Here is an 18,009-nt window from a genome sequence, read left to right as displayed (position 1 = left end):
TCCATTAAATGCATAAACTGAAATTTATTGAAAGGATTACAGCAAAAAAGGTGGGCTGCAGGTGTGCTTTGATGTGCCAGTGAAGCCAAGGCTTATCCCTGTCCATTTCACACCATGGAAAAGTTTGTCTGGTTAAGGAGAGTACAGGTGAGAGCTACCTAGAGATAAGTCTGGGGCAATGCTGGCCCACGGGAAGCAGGCAAAGCTAAGGTGAGAATTGTGTCTGTTTCTGTCACAGGTGATACAGAGCTGCCACCTTTGTTCTCCATGGGAGTAGTTTGACCTTTTGACCAAACCTATCAACCAAATCCATGATAAAACACTGTTGAGCTGAGCATGGTTATCATAATTTACTGTTTTGTAGGCATGGTCTCTTTTCCTTTCATAGAGCAGTGAAGACAGCAGGGAGGAAAAATGGGATCCAGAACTCATTTCGCTGTGTGAAAGTGCCCCTCAGTGCTTCATCTGATAAATAAATCAGTTTGTACTCTGGCCATCCACCTTGTAAAAGGGAAGTGCTTTGAGCCCAAAAGAAGTGAGTCATGGATGACAATAACAGACTCATCAGCTGCTACATCAAAAATTGGAAAGGAATTAGCAGAAATTTTATGCTACAGTAGTTCTGTCTGTATTGATAATAATTTCACCATCTACCATACAGACTTCAAAAATTATGATTTTCAGTAATGCTTTTCAGTAATGGTACAAGGGAATTGGATTTGGATCTGTCAAACCATGGCTACATGAGATATTCAAACATACCATCTGAGTCTGCATTTTTCAATCTGTTGTGGTGTTTTTTCAGGCAGATGTTGTAAATTATCTATAAAAATATTAAAGACAGGCAAAAAAATCCCTTCTGGTAGTTTTAGTGTGATGTGGAATCCACACAGAATTGCTCACACAGACACTGAAACTGATATGACTCAGCAAAGATCCTGAAGTAACTTGAAATGATTTTCTGCTGCCATTTGCCCACTTCTTGGCTTGCAGCCTCAGCTACACATCTTATTAGCTTCCCAGAAATCTGTGAAGTATCGAGCTCTGATGCTTTCCCTCAGCCACAACGAGACGTGAGTGCTTTAACCATTAGTCTCCTTTAGCACACCAAATAAATAAGGTCTAGTGAATTTGAATTAGGAGACTTGTCAATATAGAGCTGCAGCACCTTGGCAGTTTAGAAGTAAAATTCCTTTAATGCTCATAAAGGAACTTCAAGGAAGCCAAAATTTTGCTCTGTCTTTTAAATAAACTCGTCTATATCACTGGTCAGTTATCAAGTGTTGCTTATTGAATGCATAAAATACTGTCTCCAGTTATGTTAAAACATGCACACTATTTTAATCAATATTGAAAGTGGTTATCGAGAGGATTTTGACTGTATCTGCTGACAGATAAATGTGCATGAATAATGTACACAGATATGCTTTTACTGCTCTACCAACTTTCTCTGGTGCATAGATGCAGCTAATACCAAGTAGCTGTACAGAAAGCAGGTTTTTGCTCCTATTGTCCTGAATTGCTTGTATATAAAAATCTAATAAGCACAGTCCCAATCATGGTCTTCTACTCAGCAGCTACATCAGTGGGGCCATATTGTTAAGGAACTGAGTTTGAGTTCTGTTTGAGATAAAATAACACTAATTTGTTTCCAGCCTGCTACCTGCTGGCATAAAGTGTGTGTGATGGCTGGTGATAAATAATCTGCTATGAAAAATCAAATTCTCTTCCCTTTTGTCCTCACAGTGAATTGCTGACAGGCTTTCTTGATGCTCTCCTTCAAGTAAAAAAGCTGCAAGTATTTAAAAAAACACTTATTCTTGAGGGCAAATAGGTTCTGTAAAGCAGGGAGTCCATGAGCACAAGGCTGCTATTTGGAAGCACTTTGCCTCACCGTCTGTGTGCGTCCCTGCAGTGTGAGAAGGGAGGGAGGGAGGGAGGGAGGGAGGGAGAGCTGCTGTGTGTCAGCAGTTTACCTCATCAGGAACCCAATCCCAGGGGCTATTTATTGGCCTCACTCTCAGAGCAGTGGTCAGAACACAAGTCTCAGCACTTTTTATAGTTTTGGGTGGAAGGACAGAGCTGCTGCTGTGAGGGAAGCCCAGTAAGTATCTCTTTAGCAATCTCTTATCTCTATAAAGTGTCTCTTGAAGCTGAACTTTTAAGGAAGCTCCAAGAGACACTTGAGCACATGAGCACAAGGTAATTTTTTTTTTCTCACATCAGGAGACAGATTATGTTAGAGGAGAGATGTAGCTGGAGCCTAGGAAAGTGCAAAGTGCTTTCATCTTTCTGATTGAGGCCTACTGGTTTTGAGAAAGGAGGTTGTGGCAGTGCTGCTTACTAAATATGGCCCCCTCAAGGATATCTGTCTAATCTTTTTCTTCAAAATTTGCTTTTTGATTTTTTATTTATGACAGACCTTCCAGGTGTCCTTAACAAAATAGACAATTTCCTTGCTTTCTCTTCTTGTTTCTGTGATGGTGACTACTTCATAGCTGTTGTGTGATAATTACTGAGATTTGAACATGAAGTTTATTCATGTGCTTGGAGTAGATTATCCTTTGGGAAAATGACAATATTTGAGCTGACTGGCAAGTATATTATTGTTGCTTGTAACACACCTGGTAAACTAAATATACTTCATTCAGGATGAGAGGACATAGTCTCAAGCTGCACCAGGGGAGATTCAGGTTGGACACCAGGAGGAATTTCTTCACAGGAAAGGTGATTAAACATTGGAATAAACTGCCCAGGGACATGGTGCAATAGAAGAAGGTGCCATAGTCTGGTTGACACGGTGGTGTTCAAAGATTGAACTCGATGATTTTGGAGATCAAGTTCAACCTAATACAAGATCTTGAATTGATACAAGTTCAACTCAAGATCGAGTTCAACCTAATAGATTCTGAAATTCTGATTCCTTATTGTAGGTTGCTACTCTGAAAAAAGACTATGCAAATATATCTTGTATTTTCAAGAATTCTCTGATAAAGCAACTATCTTGCAAGTCAGTCTTGGCTAACAGGAGAAAATCAAGAGCTTACTTTAGAGAGTGAGACAAATAACTGGATCATAACAGAAGGAGCGCTTGGGTTAAGCCAGAATTTGCTGTATATACAAGTCACTCAGAAAAGATGCATCCATACACTTCCTTTCTTATAACTGATGCCAAACAGTCTGTTGTGTACTACAGGATGTCTACTTAGCCATGAAGGCCTAGCTCAGCCTTTCCAACACCTGGAAAGCAGAAGTGGTTATCCCATCAGGATGCCTGTGTTAGCTACCCACACCCTGGCTGGTGTCACTGGAGAACCGGAGCTCAGAGCAGGTCACCTTGGTGACCTGTGTGATGGGGGGCATCACAGCCCCCTGCTTAACACCACTGCTGCTGTGTCAGGTCTTAGAGAGACCACAAGCCCCACACATTCTGGCTAGCAATACCATTTCCATTTTTTGTTTTTTGTACTTAGTCTACATCACTTAGAAACTGAATTTTCCATGGAGCTTCTCTATCTTGCAAACATAATGTTTGTTGCACCTGCAACAAATGTTTAGATGTATCATAAATCTGGGTGTATGCTATCTGTGGTTGTAAAACTTCCTTTGCCTAGGTGCTACAATGTCTTGGGGTTTTTTTCCCATCTGAATACAGTAATACATCATTCTTCAGTTTATGTGCTCTCTATATGCCATGTACATATGTTCTCAGTTTTCTTCATGGGGGCTGTCTTTTCCAGGGCTCTGCATGTCAAGAGATAGAGGGATAAGTGGAGGCTGATGAGTTACACAAGATGCAATAACATTTCTTTGTAACTCTTCTTTCAGTGGCTTCCAGCTCTACTCAGATAATCGATGTATAACAAATCTTAGTTAGTAATTACATTAGTAATTAGTCTGGTAATTACATTACCAGTGTTAGTAAAAATACTAACATTAGTAATGTAATTTTTGACATTTAGAGCCAATGCTCAGCCTAAGGTAGCTTGAGGCAGTAGTACATAGGTCCTTAGGTATGCTTCTTTCTTAATGTTAATTTTTACATAATTGCTAAAGAATAGCAATATATTTGCCATAAAATAAAGATCTGCAGTGTTTATTAGAAAAAGAACTACACTGAGGAGAGAGCTAAATTGACAAGTCTGGAAACAACCAGAAATACAGACTTTTGTTTCATATGGCAGGTATTTTCTTTAAACCAGAATACCTAAGGGTTTTTTTAAAACAGTATCTAAGTCCTGTATAGACTGAAATACCACAAAGTGGCTGCAAGGAAGATTTTAGTAGAATAGATTATTAGCAATTGCTATTCCTATGGCTGCATGAAACTGGAAACAAAGTCTAGTGACTTTCTAAATTGTTTGGAATCAGAAGGGCCAAGGTGTCCCCTTATCCTCCAAACAAGCCGTTTCAAAAAATATTTGTCATTATGAAAAAAAAGATATATATCTGTATGGATAGGAGTTCTGCATGACACAGCTAAATGACTTGACAGCTATTTCTGTCTCTAGATGTGTGTTTCTGATACCAGTGCTCACTTTCAATAAAGTAAGGTTTGGGTTATTCTGCACCTTATCCAGCTCAAGTGAAAGATAAGCTGCAGACAGGATTTGCATCCATAAAGATTATAGGGTTTATTTCTCTCCCTTTTAAACAAATTCCCCTGCTATCAATGATGCCAATTCAGAAAACAATATGAATCTGAGTATAAATTTAAGCATTTTAAATTTAAGGTCATTAGCTCCAGTTGATCTCAGATAGGTTTTTTGAATGATTTGCTCAATAGGAGACAGAGTTCTTAGCTACATTAGGATTAATATGCTTTTCACTCTGAGCCTTTCTAAGCAGTTAATCCTGTGTAAAATCCACTTTCACACTCCTGGTAGCTCTTTTTGTTGTTATTGTTGTTTTGGGGGGTTGTGGGGTGTTTTGGGTTGTTTTATTTTCCTTTTTTTTTTTTTTTTTTTGCTTGTTTGTAAGAAATTTTTGAGGTTATTTTTATTTCATTTGTGCATCTTAAAGTATTGGAATGCCTGGTTGTCTATCACAGGTTTAACCTTACTGCTGAGGTTTGGTTATGTGCCTCAGGTAATGGAAACAATATAACCATTCTAGTGTTTAAAGTTAAAGCTTAGCACCTTTGAAAATGTTCCCAAGTACAGAGGAGTTTATTCCTAGCTGTGACATTGGCATCTGCTACTACCTTTTCTCTTTATCTCATTTTTTCAAAACCAGTGAATGCAAATATTTTGAAAGAGATGAAACTTGTTTGATAGTCACAGAAATTCTGGTATAAATGCATCTGTGCCCTCTGAGAAGAACAAATATGTATATATATATAGAATAACTTGAGCATATAAGTTTTTTATGGCAGGTATTTTTCTGTTTGCTTTATCTCTTAAACCCTTAACTTAATAATGTGGCTTTTAAAACTCATTGTCTATATGCTGTTAGAACTTGTAAAGAATAAACCCTGGAAGTTAAAGTCCAAAATGTTCCCTTTCCTGAATAAGCAGTAGAAAATTTGGTTATGTCCCAACTAAAACTGATAACTGTAGTAGTGATAAGCTCTCTAACAATATTGATATTTTAATTGATACTGAGAGGATTCAAGGCCAACACACAACAATGACTTTGCAAACTTTTCCAGATATTTCTGTACATGGACCTTGTACAAGCACAGATGGTTCCTCTTTAATTGTTGATAACAGTCTAGATCAGCCTCCCTGTTTGCAGATTCACAAAACGTTCCTTATGGCACTGCAGCTATCTGCCCAGCAAACTTTCATTTGCTGGTTTTAATTCCTTATCTCTCCATGACCCTCTGGAAGCCACCCAGAGACATCTTGAATGCCACAAGTTCCAGCATTTTTGTGGCTCAGCAGCTGAAAATTGTTCAAGGTTCTAGGCCTATTCAGGGACCTGCTGAAAAAAACTGTCAGAAAAATTAGGTGATCTTGAAAATCTGTACTCTTTCACACATGCACAAACACAATCACCTTTATTTTCAGTATAAAACATTAATGGAAGTTTATAAAAATTTTATTAATTCTTTAGCTGGTTAAAATATGAAGAGAAAAATTTGTGAATGTTTTCCATCTTATGTTCTCTTGGTTTTAATCTGCATTTAAAACCAATAGGTTTTTAGAACAGCTTTTATGTTTTTAAAGAAGTTGAAATAAAATTCTGCTAACATAAATGAAAATACTTTACACTGCTCTGGCTTGAGTTGGGATTTGAGAGGCTGAAGCCATGATTTTCCCACAGATTTTGAAGTGACCCGGACAGCAATAAAACTGCCTATGGCTCTGAAAATCCTGCTTCATTGGCCAGAATAGCTCTTCAGAATAATTGTGCATATGTGAACTGTCATCCAAAATAAATCAATGATTTTGTAGAATAAAAATGTCACAGTAGGGAGTCATTCCAGGCTGACACCACCATTCCAGAATAGCTGCACTATTTGCTTTTCCTGTGCAGTCCTGCAGTGTTGTCCATCCTTTGCCCATGTTTTATTGCCTTGCCTGATTAAAAGCTTCTACTTGCTTGCATAAAGTAAATTTTAAAAGGAAGAAACATATTAATGGAAAGTCCCAATCTCTTTATGCTAGCAACAAATATTAGCTCAAAGCCTGGATCATTTAAAAACAGTGACATTCTGGGAAGGTGCTTCTCTCCTCACTGCCACCATCACATACAGTGACAGTATTTTTTATGAAGTACGTATCAATCATGGGTAGAATGGTTTGGGGAGAAGGGACTTGAAGATTTTCCAGTTCCACCCACCGCTGTCATGGGCAGGGAGGCCGCCCATTAGATTTGGTTTCTCAGGGCCCCCATCTGACACCTGAACACTTCCAGGGATGGGGCATCCACAATTCTCTGGGCAACCTGTTCCAGTGACACAGCACCCTCTGTGTAAGGAATTTCCTCCTACATCCAATCTAAATCTCTGCTGTTCTAGTGTCAAACCCTTTCCCTGTCTGATCACTATCATGTAAAAAGTTGCTCTCCATCTGTTTTATAAGCCCCCTTTTGGATACTGGAAGGCTGCAATGAGATCATCCTGGAGCCTTCATGCTGAACAGCCCCAGCTTTCAGCCTGTCTTCACAGGGGAGGTGCTCCAGCCCTCTGATAATCTTCCTCACCTTCCTCTGGACTCACTCCAAGAGGTTCATGGCCTTCTGATGTTGGGGGACCCAGAGCTGGCCACAGCTTATGACACAGACTCTGGACAGTGTTGCTAAAACTAGAGGTTGAGGAAGAGCTAGGAAGTAATTTAGAACACAGTTAGAATACCTGAACACAAGAACTGCTCACATGAATCTGTGTAGCCTAACTTCCATTTTGGAGTAGCAGTGGGCAGTCAGAAACGCTTAGGATAAAGACAATAAGCCAACACACAGTACTGCCTGCTTGTTAATTGTCTGAGCTTGTGTGCCATCACATTCTAAAGGAGCTGGGAATTCAGGTGACCCTTGCATCAGTGTACTAGAGCGTGCTAAACAGTTCACCCCCATTGCCCCATTCAGATGTTAGGTCAGGCTCTGATGTGCCAGGACAAACAGAGTCATTGGGGGCTGGATTTGGAAGTTCTTTCAGACAGCTGGTGTGCCAAGGCCAAACGGAACCCTGTGAGATAAACCTGACTGCTCAAGGTCAAAACCCAGGAAAACAAGGACTCTGTTATGTAGGCCAAGTGCTGCAATGAGATGGGCTGGTCTAGGGATCTATTCAGTTTTCCACTCAGTTCGCATCTTGTTGTTTGACAGAGTGTCCAAGAATGTGCAAGGTCTGACTGAGTTTTGTTTTTCTCGTAGTCTCAGGACAATATCTGTAAAGGAGGACTCTGTGGATTCCCAGATGTTTAATAATTTTATGCTTCTGCCTTTCCCTGATAGGCATACATAGAGAAATATTTTCAGAGTGTTTGCCTTTTCTGCATTCCCTTTCTGCATAAAACTTTGTAGGAATCTGATTGCCTTGAAATCTCTGTGCTTTTTCAAATCCAGCCACATGGATGTGAAAGGTATTCAGGTTGACAGAAAGATGGGCAGGGAGGCACTGGGATCATAATGATTCTCTTTCCATTAGTACAAAAAATAAAGAGAAATTTTATTAGTTATTCTTAAGAAGTTCAATAACCTTTCAGCTTTCCAAAACTCCTAATGATAAAGGGAAAATCTCATATATATTAATGCAGCAGGCCTGTCCTTTACCTTCTCCAAAATGTCACAAAATAATTGCAGCTTGCCAGAGGAGGGTGGTTCAGCCTGAAACCAGAATTCCATCACTGTGCTAAAACAAAGATCTCCCATTGCCAGACTGTGCCTTTAGCTTGGTAACCCCAGGGAGGGGAGAGATGTATTGTTGCTGGGGTGGGAGGTGTCAGCATTCCAGCAAGCTGCTGCTCATCTGGAGTACCCAACAACAGATAGAACAAGAGGACACAGTCTCAAGCTGTGCCAAGGGAAATACAGGCTAAAATTAAGGAGGAAGTTTTTTACAGAAAGAGTGGTCAAATACTGGAATCATCTACCCAGGGAGTTGGTGGAGTCACCATCCCTCAATGTGTTTAAAAAAAGACTGGATGTGGCACTTGGTGCCATGATCTAGTTGAGGTGTTAGAACATGGGTTGGACTCAATGATCTTAAAGGTCTCTTCCAACCTAGAAATTCTGTGATTCTGATTCTGTGATACCCCTGCTCCGTGTGCATCCCATTGATTCCTCTGTTGTGCTTAAATCCTAGGAGTCATAGTGGGTGTGCAGTTAACAGAGAGCGTGTGTGCATGCTCTGAGCTCTATATAGGGGTGCTGGTGGTGCTTTTCAAGGTGTCACTGTCAGTGGCTGTTTATTTAAGAGAAATAGCTGCATAGCATGACTTTAATTTGTAATTTGGCCAAGAAAAAATACAGTCTGGAAGACATCTCTAGAAAGTTGTCAATTCTAGTCTTTTTTTAGCTGTATAGGTATCTTTTTCATGTATTATTGATTAGATCATATTGGTCTTCAAACTGGATGTGCTGCTGTGGAAGCTTTTTCCATCTGACAGCAAAATCATTATGACTAGCATCACAGCTATTACCTTTGCTGGTAGTCAAAGTAAGAAGATAAAGTATCAGCTGCAAGTAAAGGCTAGCATTCTGTAGATTGCCAAAGCCTGTGACTGCCTATCCTCTCCAGTTTGTGAGGCCTGGAAGATAAAAGAGATTTTAAAATACTTCTGGTCTTTTTCCTTATGAAGAGTGCCTTGAAAATATAGCACAATTTAAAAATAAAAAATCACTCAAGTAGAAGACTGGTCACAGATTTTTCTGAGATTTAATAGGTTATTTGTGGCTCTCTGTCAGAAACTTATATCTGGAGAGAAAAACATACCTGTATGCCACAGAGTTTTCTGGGAAGGCAATCTCCAGATTAACCACAGCAAGAGGCTGTGGCAAACTCCCTAACAGGTATCAGTAAGGATAATCTGAGTACAACACCAGGCATAGTTTGACCAGGTGGACAGAGAGCACTGATAGTCACTGCCTGGCTGGCCTGTGTAATATAGGTCAAACATTCAAAGGACCTAAAATTGCATTATGTGTTGCATTGTGGTGTTATGCTATCACTGCTTACAAGGTTTTTTTGTTCCAAAGAGCATTACAGGATAGGAAAGCTGGATCTTCTCCTACTATGGAAAAAATTAAGGTTTCAGAACCTGTTTTATGTATTGGCAAATTCTGTAGGCCTTACACCTTCAGAAGATTCAGGGCAAAAATGAAAAGTGCTTCTTTCTGGGGATAGGGAAAATACTTTCAGTAACAAGCTTTTATTCTGAAAGCAGGGATAAGCAGACACATTAAGAACAGCTCATCATTTGTGCTGTGCAGGCTCCTTTTTACAGACGGATATCTTTCCCTGGTGTCTCTGCAACTCATCCCTGCAGGGACTCTGACCAGCTCCACATTGCTGCTCATGCAGCTACAGGCTGTTCATAGCTGACATGCTGACACTCAGCTGTAGTTGTTTTTTTCCTGAGCCGGAGTACCTGCAGGCATTACAGGTGAATTGACCAGCATTCTGCTCTGTGGGTTCCTCTTGCCATCAGTGTTGTTGCTGTCACTGTATCTTTGCTTGTCTGGCTGCTTCTACAAAAGATGCTCTTTAATTGTGGTGGCAGCTAAATGTTGGGAATTTGATAGCCAAACACTGATGCCAAAACAAAATAGGCTATGGTTGAAAATGTCCATCCTAATGCCATGACAGTGTCCTAGCATCAGTATAGTACTGAAAGGTTGCTGAAAGCCCTAGACCTTCTTTATTAGCCACACTTTGTTGTCTCTTGAATTTCTTTAAAGTGCAGTCCATTGTTTTCTGCCAGTCACTCTTGATGAAGTGTTTTTCTCATTAGGAAAGCAACCCTGTGTGTAATCCTGCCTGATTTACAAGAGAAGATACACAACAGCCCGGAGCTGAAGCTGCTCCACTCCTGGCATGACTCAGAAGCAACAACATGAGTGGTACTACCAATGTAAAATCAAAACTGCTGGCAGAGGCAGCACTGAAAGCATTTGGAGCTTGTTTCAAAACAGTTGTTGTCAATATCAGGGAAAGGCTAGAGCAGAGAAATTAGCCTTCACATGTAAAACTACAGCTGGAAACAGATACCAGTCCCTGCTGTGGAACTGAAAGTTCTGAAGGCAGAGGAATGCATTTATGTTGTGGACAACATCAACTATAAATCTTAATTGTCTGTGGCATTTAATAGTCTAGAATTCAGCTCAACATGTAGGCAGAATCACCTCACCTTTCACTGCTGTTAGCTCAGGCCCTGACTTGTTTGGAGAATTGTCATTTGAAAATATTATGTATGCCAGCAATTATGCCAAACTGTTTTGTCAGTGGAGTGGATCAAGCAGTCAAAATGATGCAGCATTTACAAAGTGCTTAGTTTCTCATTTGCTTACTACAGCATATGAATAAACATTAAGCCGTGGTCTACTCCGAAGGAAACTTTCCCACAAATTCTTAGTGCTTCTAACCTATATTTGGGAAAGATATTTCAAATTTGCTGGTGGTGTGCAGCTCCAGCTCTGGGGACACGGTGCACTTGGAAAGTGTTTGTGGGGCTGGGACACCATTCTTCATTCTGTTTCCAGTTCAGAATCCCAATATATCTCAGGCTTTGCTAACAAAAAAGGGTTTCCTTCCAACAGCGCTGTGGGAAAAACACGGCTCCATTTGAATGTTGTCTGTATGACAGCTTCCTCAGGCTCTACAGCTGACAGCAATCCTGATTGAGGGTTACACGTTCAAAAAAATCTCACAGTAGGCAAGGTCCTGCTGACTTTTATTAAAGTTGCTGACATGATGACTACAAAATCAACAGTTGTTTTTCCCATATAGAGAGAGACCTGTTTGAGGAAAGGTCTTCAGGAAGAATTGTTTAAATACAAACTAAGTATTGGAATTTTTTTAAGAAGTTGCCACTCAATTCACACTAGAACAAAGTCGGAATAATACATTCAAGGATTTCTTTTTTTTCAATAGAACATTAGGTAGATTAGCAAAACAAAAACTCAACGTCCTTGCTGCCTATTGTAACTTTTGAACAAACCCATTTCTGAGTTTTCCCTTTGGACCTTTTTCCCTAGACTGATTAGCCAATGTTTGTTGTCTGTAGTTTTGTAATTTCCACTTCTTGGGAGAAATGTAAATTAAGATAACTTTGTTATCTCGGAGCTTTGTATTTCCGTGAAAAAAAGGCAGAAGGTTTACTGTTAAGGCTATGTGTGAAAAGCCACCTTCTCATATGTAAAGAGCTCAGCCGTCTCTCTTTGTTTTGATGTGGGTGTGGATTAAGCGTTTAACAAAAAGTGTTGGTAAAGTTCACACTACTTAATGCTTTTGTGAAAGCTTGCTTACATACAAACTTTCTAAAATAAAACGTAATTCGAGGCTTCTGAATAAACAAACGTATTTTAATTCCTTCCTTAACTCATTGATACTCACCTGGGAGCCTTTGCTCAATTATAATATTGTCTACATCAAAAAGACGTCCTGTCTTTTATATGTGAAATCTTGAATGATTTTCCCATCCCTAACACTTGTTCTAATAAAAGACATTACCTCTTCCTGCAAACCTTGGTTTATAATATTGCAAAGATGGAATTCAAGAGCTTATTATGGAGAGATTTTTGAATAAGAGTCTGAAAAGATCAGAACTCTTTTAGAGAAGATCAGAACTCTTTTAGAGAGGGAACAAAATACCTGGCAGATTTATATTTTAAAAAAATTTAAAAGCAGAAAGGAAATAAATCTGATCTGGTTTCATTGCATCAGTTTATAGCCTGGTGACAGAATGAGGTTCGTGTTAACTGTATTTCTGTTGCATTGGAAATGAAGTTCCTTTTTTTTTCTTTTTTTTTCTTTTTTTTTTTTTTCTTCTTAACTATAAGGGTTTAATAGCTTTACCAGGAAACTTCTGTGATTTGAAAACTCCCCAGGGAAACGTTTACTTCCACTTCTTTTGCAGTCAGGTTTAAGTGACTTCCTACATCTGCATGGTTATATCATTCATACATGACAAACATGGGCAGGTCATCATGATTTGTAATTAGGACATGTTTTTGGGACCCAGGAAGATCTTATTTTCTAACACCAACTATGCAACTGATTTAATGAATAATTGTGGGCAAATCATTTGGTCTTTCTACTTCAGTTGCTGCATTTTTAACATGTCGCCTCAGAAATAACCTCTGATGAGGCTGTGTGTGAGTTTTGATCAATATAAGAATGGTTCTTATGTTAAAAAAGGATTAAAATTTATCTCACCGGTATTACAGGCAATATCATTATATACTGCAAGCATTTTTGAATGTCAGTGGACTGAGACTTGGGAATATATTCTGAGCTAGAACAGTAAGGAGTTGACAATTTTCCTGTGGGGTTTTTTGTCTTTAATGGAGAGCCAAGCTTGTCTTACTCACACTTTTGATATCAATGTGACTGCTGTCTTGTAGGATGGGATTGGTGACTTGCAGAGTAAGAGTTGTGAAGTGTTTCCCTATGAGGGTAACTTTCTGCAGTTTGCAAAAAAATTCTGTGATTTCAAGCAATGCTAGTGGCAGTTATGGGTGAAAAATATTGTCATAGGGCTGGAAAAATAGGGGCATATACTATTCATTTTGACTTAAATTTTTTTGTTAAAGTTAATATCCATTCTTTCTAACAAGAAATAACATTCCATAGTTCTTTGCTTCAAAAATAGATTTCTGGGGAAATGGGAATAGTCTGTTCAGGTTTTCCTTGTTCAACAGGCTAAACCTATCTGCCTAATTGCATTCCACAGCATCCATACTCTAGCATTGATTGGAAAAAGCCCCCAACAAACAACAGACTTCTCTTTGCAACTAGATTATCCTAAAGCATTTAAAATGTATCTTTGTAGAGCCTAGTAAAGCAAACACTTCACCCTGTCAGTAGTTATCATATCGTAAGTAATTAACTGTTAACAGTGTTCTCAGGAAAAGCGTGACATTTTGTTAATGTTCTGCAGGGACACAGAGATACAACCAAGGGAGAAGTTTGTTGGGAGCATCACAAAGACAGCTGGCACAGAAGAACTAGAGGAGATTGTAACCTGGGAGGAAAGGAAGGAAGATTAATTACTGATACATTTCCTGGCATTCACCTTTATGGTTTCAAATCTTGTGGTAGCATCTCTCCTCCAACCCATGAAGAAATCTAGGAGTCTGACTCCTGTAAATTTAGTGTGTTTGTAACAAAGATGTGTTCTGTGGATGGCATTTTTGTTAAAAGCAGTGTTTCTTTTGAGTTTTCAGAAGCAATTGCCTTTTCCAGGCGGGTGATTTCCATTTCACTTAACCCAGCACAGAATTACTATTTTGATGGCTTAGTGAAAAGTCTTTAGTCACTGAAAGTAATATTCCTATTTAATTTTTCTGATTCTGATTGGGACCTTTTTAAAAGGATATTCTTCTGCTAATGAAAGGGAAATTATTATGACAAAGTGATACAAATCTCATAGATATAAGTGCCAGGCCACTGTCTGGCTAAGGGCACCAATGCATATTCCCAGCAGGACACTGGTGTTATGTGTATTTCAGTCTTGCACTTCTTTTGGGCCAGGGTATCACCTCTCCAGGGAGGCCTGCCTAATATTTGAAGAAGCTTTAGAGAGGGAGAGAAAATAATATGCATATCCTGGGAGAGGAGAGGAGAGGAGAGGAGAGGAGAGGAGAGGAGAGGAGAGGAGAGGAGAGGAGAGGAGAGGAGAGGAGAGGAGAGGAGAGGAGAGGAGAGGAGAGGAGAGGAGAGGAGAGGAGAGGAGAGGAGAGGAGAGGAGAGGAGAGGAGAGGAGAGGAGAGGAGAGGAGAGGAGAGGAGAGGAGAGGAGAGGAGAGGGAAAGGCAGCTGACTGGAGAAGGTATGGCAGCAGTCAGCACAGTAAATTGAAACTGGGGAATAACGTGGCTCCCAGAAAAAGCCTTTGCTTTCAAGAGCATCCAAACCACTGCCTCCTTCTCCTCTGTGGCCTTCCCTCTGCTGGCCCGGGGTGAGCAGCGCTGCTGCCACGGCAGCCCGGTGCTTCTTCCTGTGCTGCTCCAGCCCGGGCTCACCGGTTTGGGCACGGCCGCTGAGGAAGGGCAAGGCTGCAGGGCAAGAGGTGCTTGTCTCTCAGGAGGTGCCTTAGCAAGCAGAAGGGGCAGCTATTAGGGAAATGAAGGGAAGGGCCCGGAGGCAGCGCTTTGATGAGGCTCTGAGGAGTGCAGAGAACCAGCTGGAGGTGCTGGGGGCTCCTGCTGGAACATGGGCAGCAGGACTGCCTGGGTGAAGCCTGCACAGAATCTGCTATATGTTTTTTCATGCAGAGACTTGGGGCAGGGAGAACAGAAGGTGGGCAGAGTTTCACTTGAAGAACTGGAGCACCTGGGCTGGGACAGGCAAGAAAGTGAAGATAGAAGTAAACAGGAATGGAACAAGGAAAGATGACAAAAGGACTGAAAATGCCAACAATACGTTAAAACAGCTAATAGGAGTTGGAAAACTTCCCAAAGCTGGGAAGTTACTTAAACTGGTTGTTACAGAAACATTGTATCAGCCATGAACTTTCTCTTGCTTTAGCAGCTTGTGGAGACTGTTCTGGGAAGCAAGGCTGGGGATAAAGACACCACCTTGAGTGAAAAGTGGAACATCTCTGTGCCTAGCTAGGGATGGAAGAATTTCCTGTGTCTTTGTTCCTCCAGCAATTATGTCTGGTCATTTTAAGTACTTAGACATAAAACCTTTCATGTAAGCAATGTGTCCTGCTGTCCAGTATTAGCAATGGCTTTGTCTTGATTGCAAGGTTGTCTTTCAGTGATATGAAGTGGTTAGGAAAGACACCCTCCTTCTTGTGAGGCAGTTCTATAAACAAATGCAGCTTTTTTGAATACCTGACAAGATCTGCATTTGTGTTACTTAAAACAGATCAAATATCCCACTGCCTCAGTGGGCTACTGTGGTGTGGGAGGAACAGTCAGTGGCAGGAGCAGAGGAAAACTTAGTGCCTGTGTTTCTGTAAAATCCACATTGTTCTTTGAATCTGTATCATTTAGGATCCTATTCTACAGTGGCTTTGTTAGAATATTTGCAAGTTCCTTAAAATTCTTGCCTCTTACTGACATCGGTTTGAATTTGCAAATTGCTTTTCTCACCTTCACTGATCACTTTCTAATACCTGCCTGAGGATGCAAAAGCATGACTCAGTGGATTATCACCTGTTTATTGGTAAAGTCAGCATATGAGCCTCTAGAATCACTCACTCTTCAAATGTGCTTGTCCAGACTTGGATAAAATCTTAATTTTTGAGAACATATTAGCTAATCATCTAAATCCCATGATCATGCTAATGAAATTGCCCAGTCAGTATCAGAAATTTAGAGCATTTTAGAGTTCACTCACCAATAAGCAACAAAATAACCACTCTATTATTGCACTGAGGGCAAAACTTGACTAGTTTGGGACATGCAATAAAAAGAAAAGGGGGAGTCCTACATCTTAACAGGCTCCAGACAGTAGAAAGATAATTGTTGGAAACTAACTCTCCACTTCCATTGCTCTCAAATCTGTGTTGTGCCCTCACTTTTGAATCACTTCTGATCTATATTGCATGCTGTTACACTCTTTGTCCAGAGTATTTGCCCAGCAAAAGTCTCTAGACACCTCCTTTCTGTACTTGGATCCCTTTTCTGCTCAGCTGGGATTTGAACTGGCCTAGGAACGGGTCTGACAGCCTCTGTGGAGTGTGGCTGCTGAGCAGAGTGCTCATGCTGCTGTGAGAAGACTGGGGAGGCCAGGAAAGCAGCAGCAGTGAGCTGAGAACTTCATTTCCACCAACTGAACATTTTTGGAGGGTTTAACAAAGCAAAGACTTCTGACAGCAGTGGGATCCACAGATTACTTGAGCACCCTAAGGCCCTCTCCCAAACTGAGCCCTATTCACATGGGTCATGAAAAGACAGTAGGTTGAGTTGCTGCTGTGCTTGCCTGGGCATCTTGATTTGTCTTGAATATGTTTTGAGTTCCATTGAACTTTTTTTCTTCAGAGGGACAGAAATCAAGGTAACTCCAAATATTATTGAATTGTGGCACCAAAATGAGACATTGCTCACAGTTAATTGGGCAGGTCTGTGACTTTATCTCCTGCCTACTGCTGAAATAGTTAACGGTGTTGACATGTAAATTATCTTTACTGTTTGTTTAATAAAGAGCAGAAGTTGTTTCTTCCAAACAGGTACAGTCCACCCAATGAACCATTACACAAATACCCCAAGACTTGCTCCCAGCTACTTGGTTGCTTAATTACATACCCCACCTCTTCCTTATCAGAGCAGGAACCCTATTTCATCAGCAGCAAGCCTATCACAGACACAACATAGCCAGCAGCACTCCTGGGATAACTGCAACCCCTCCACCTCAACACACTGCCAAGACACTGCTGGCCAGCTCATCCTCAGGGACATGGCTCTCACCAGTGCTAGGCACAACCTGCCTACCACAGGGCACATTTCACTGGCCTGGGATATCTGGACATGGCAGAATTGCCATCTCCAAGGCTCACACGTTTTCCAATCCTGTTTGTCAGTCCAGCAACCTCAGTAATCAAAACTGACAACAGCAATGGGAAAGAACCTCTGACACTGTTTTACTTCTGTATCCATCCCAGTCAGGTGAACAACTACCTGCCTTTGGGCTCCTTTGCTGCTTCTGGAGCCAGTTTAACTGGTTTGGATCTGGCATGGTCTGCTCTGCCAAAGCCAATAGTGCCTGGGGCACCCAGGACAGCTTGTTGTGCCTGTTGGTAGTGCAGAGGGTGCTTTGCTCTTGCTCAGTAGCTCCTCTGTTCCATGCTGGATGAACTTCTTAAGAAGGTTGCTACACCTTTGGATGACATTGATTGTCTTGTGGCTGTTTGGGTGAGTTTTGGAACTGTTTTAAACCTTGGCTTGGTTAAAATACAAAATGCTTGCATAAATAATGGAGTGGACGGAGAATTTCTGTTTCTAGAAGTTATCTGCTATTATAGACTTTAACACAGAAATCAAATTGCTTGTGTTCTGGCACAATGCAGGAAGATGCTCAAGGATGGGAATATGCCAGGGGGAAGCAAAAAGAACAGTGGGGATTTCTGTAGGGAAAATATCTTCAAATATGTGTTTAACTATGGCCTCAGTCACATGAGCATATCACACTATCTGTGTAGCTTTGCTGTGAACCAGACAAGGGAATTAAGTACCTTTAGTTCTTTTTCTTTCTTACAGATTGATTAGGTCCCTTATTCCCATTCCCAGGCACAGCTGTGCACACTGGCACAAGGGGAAGGATGCTGTAAGTGAAATTTGGACAGGTATAAACTCTGTGCCTGTGTGCAGGGGGAAATTGTAGTGTTCAGCTACACAACAAACCAGTCTTACTGCTGGAGCTACAGCCTGGGGCACTACCTCCCCTGAAAAATAA

This window comes from Ammospiza nelsoni, chromosome 4, assembly GCF_027579445.1.
Source record: "Ammospiza nelsoni isolate bAmmNel1 chromosome 4, bAmmNel1.pri, whole genome shotgun sequence".
Classification (NCBI taxonomy): domain Eukaryota; kingdom Metazoa; phylum Chordata; class Aves; order Passeriformes; family Passerellidae; genus Ammospiza; species Ammospiza nelsoni.
Note: the sequence above shows the minus strand (reverse complement) of the source record.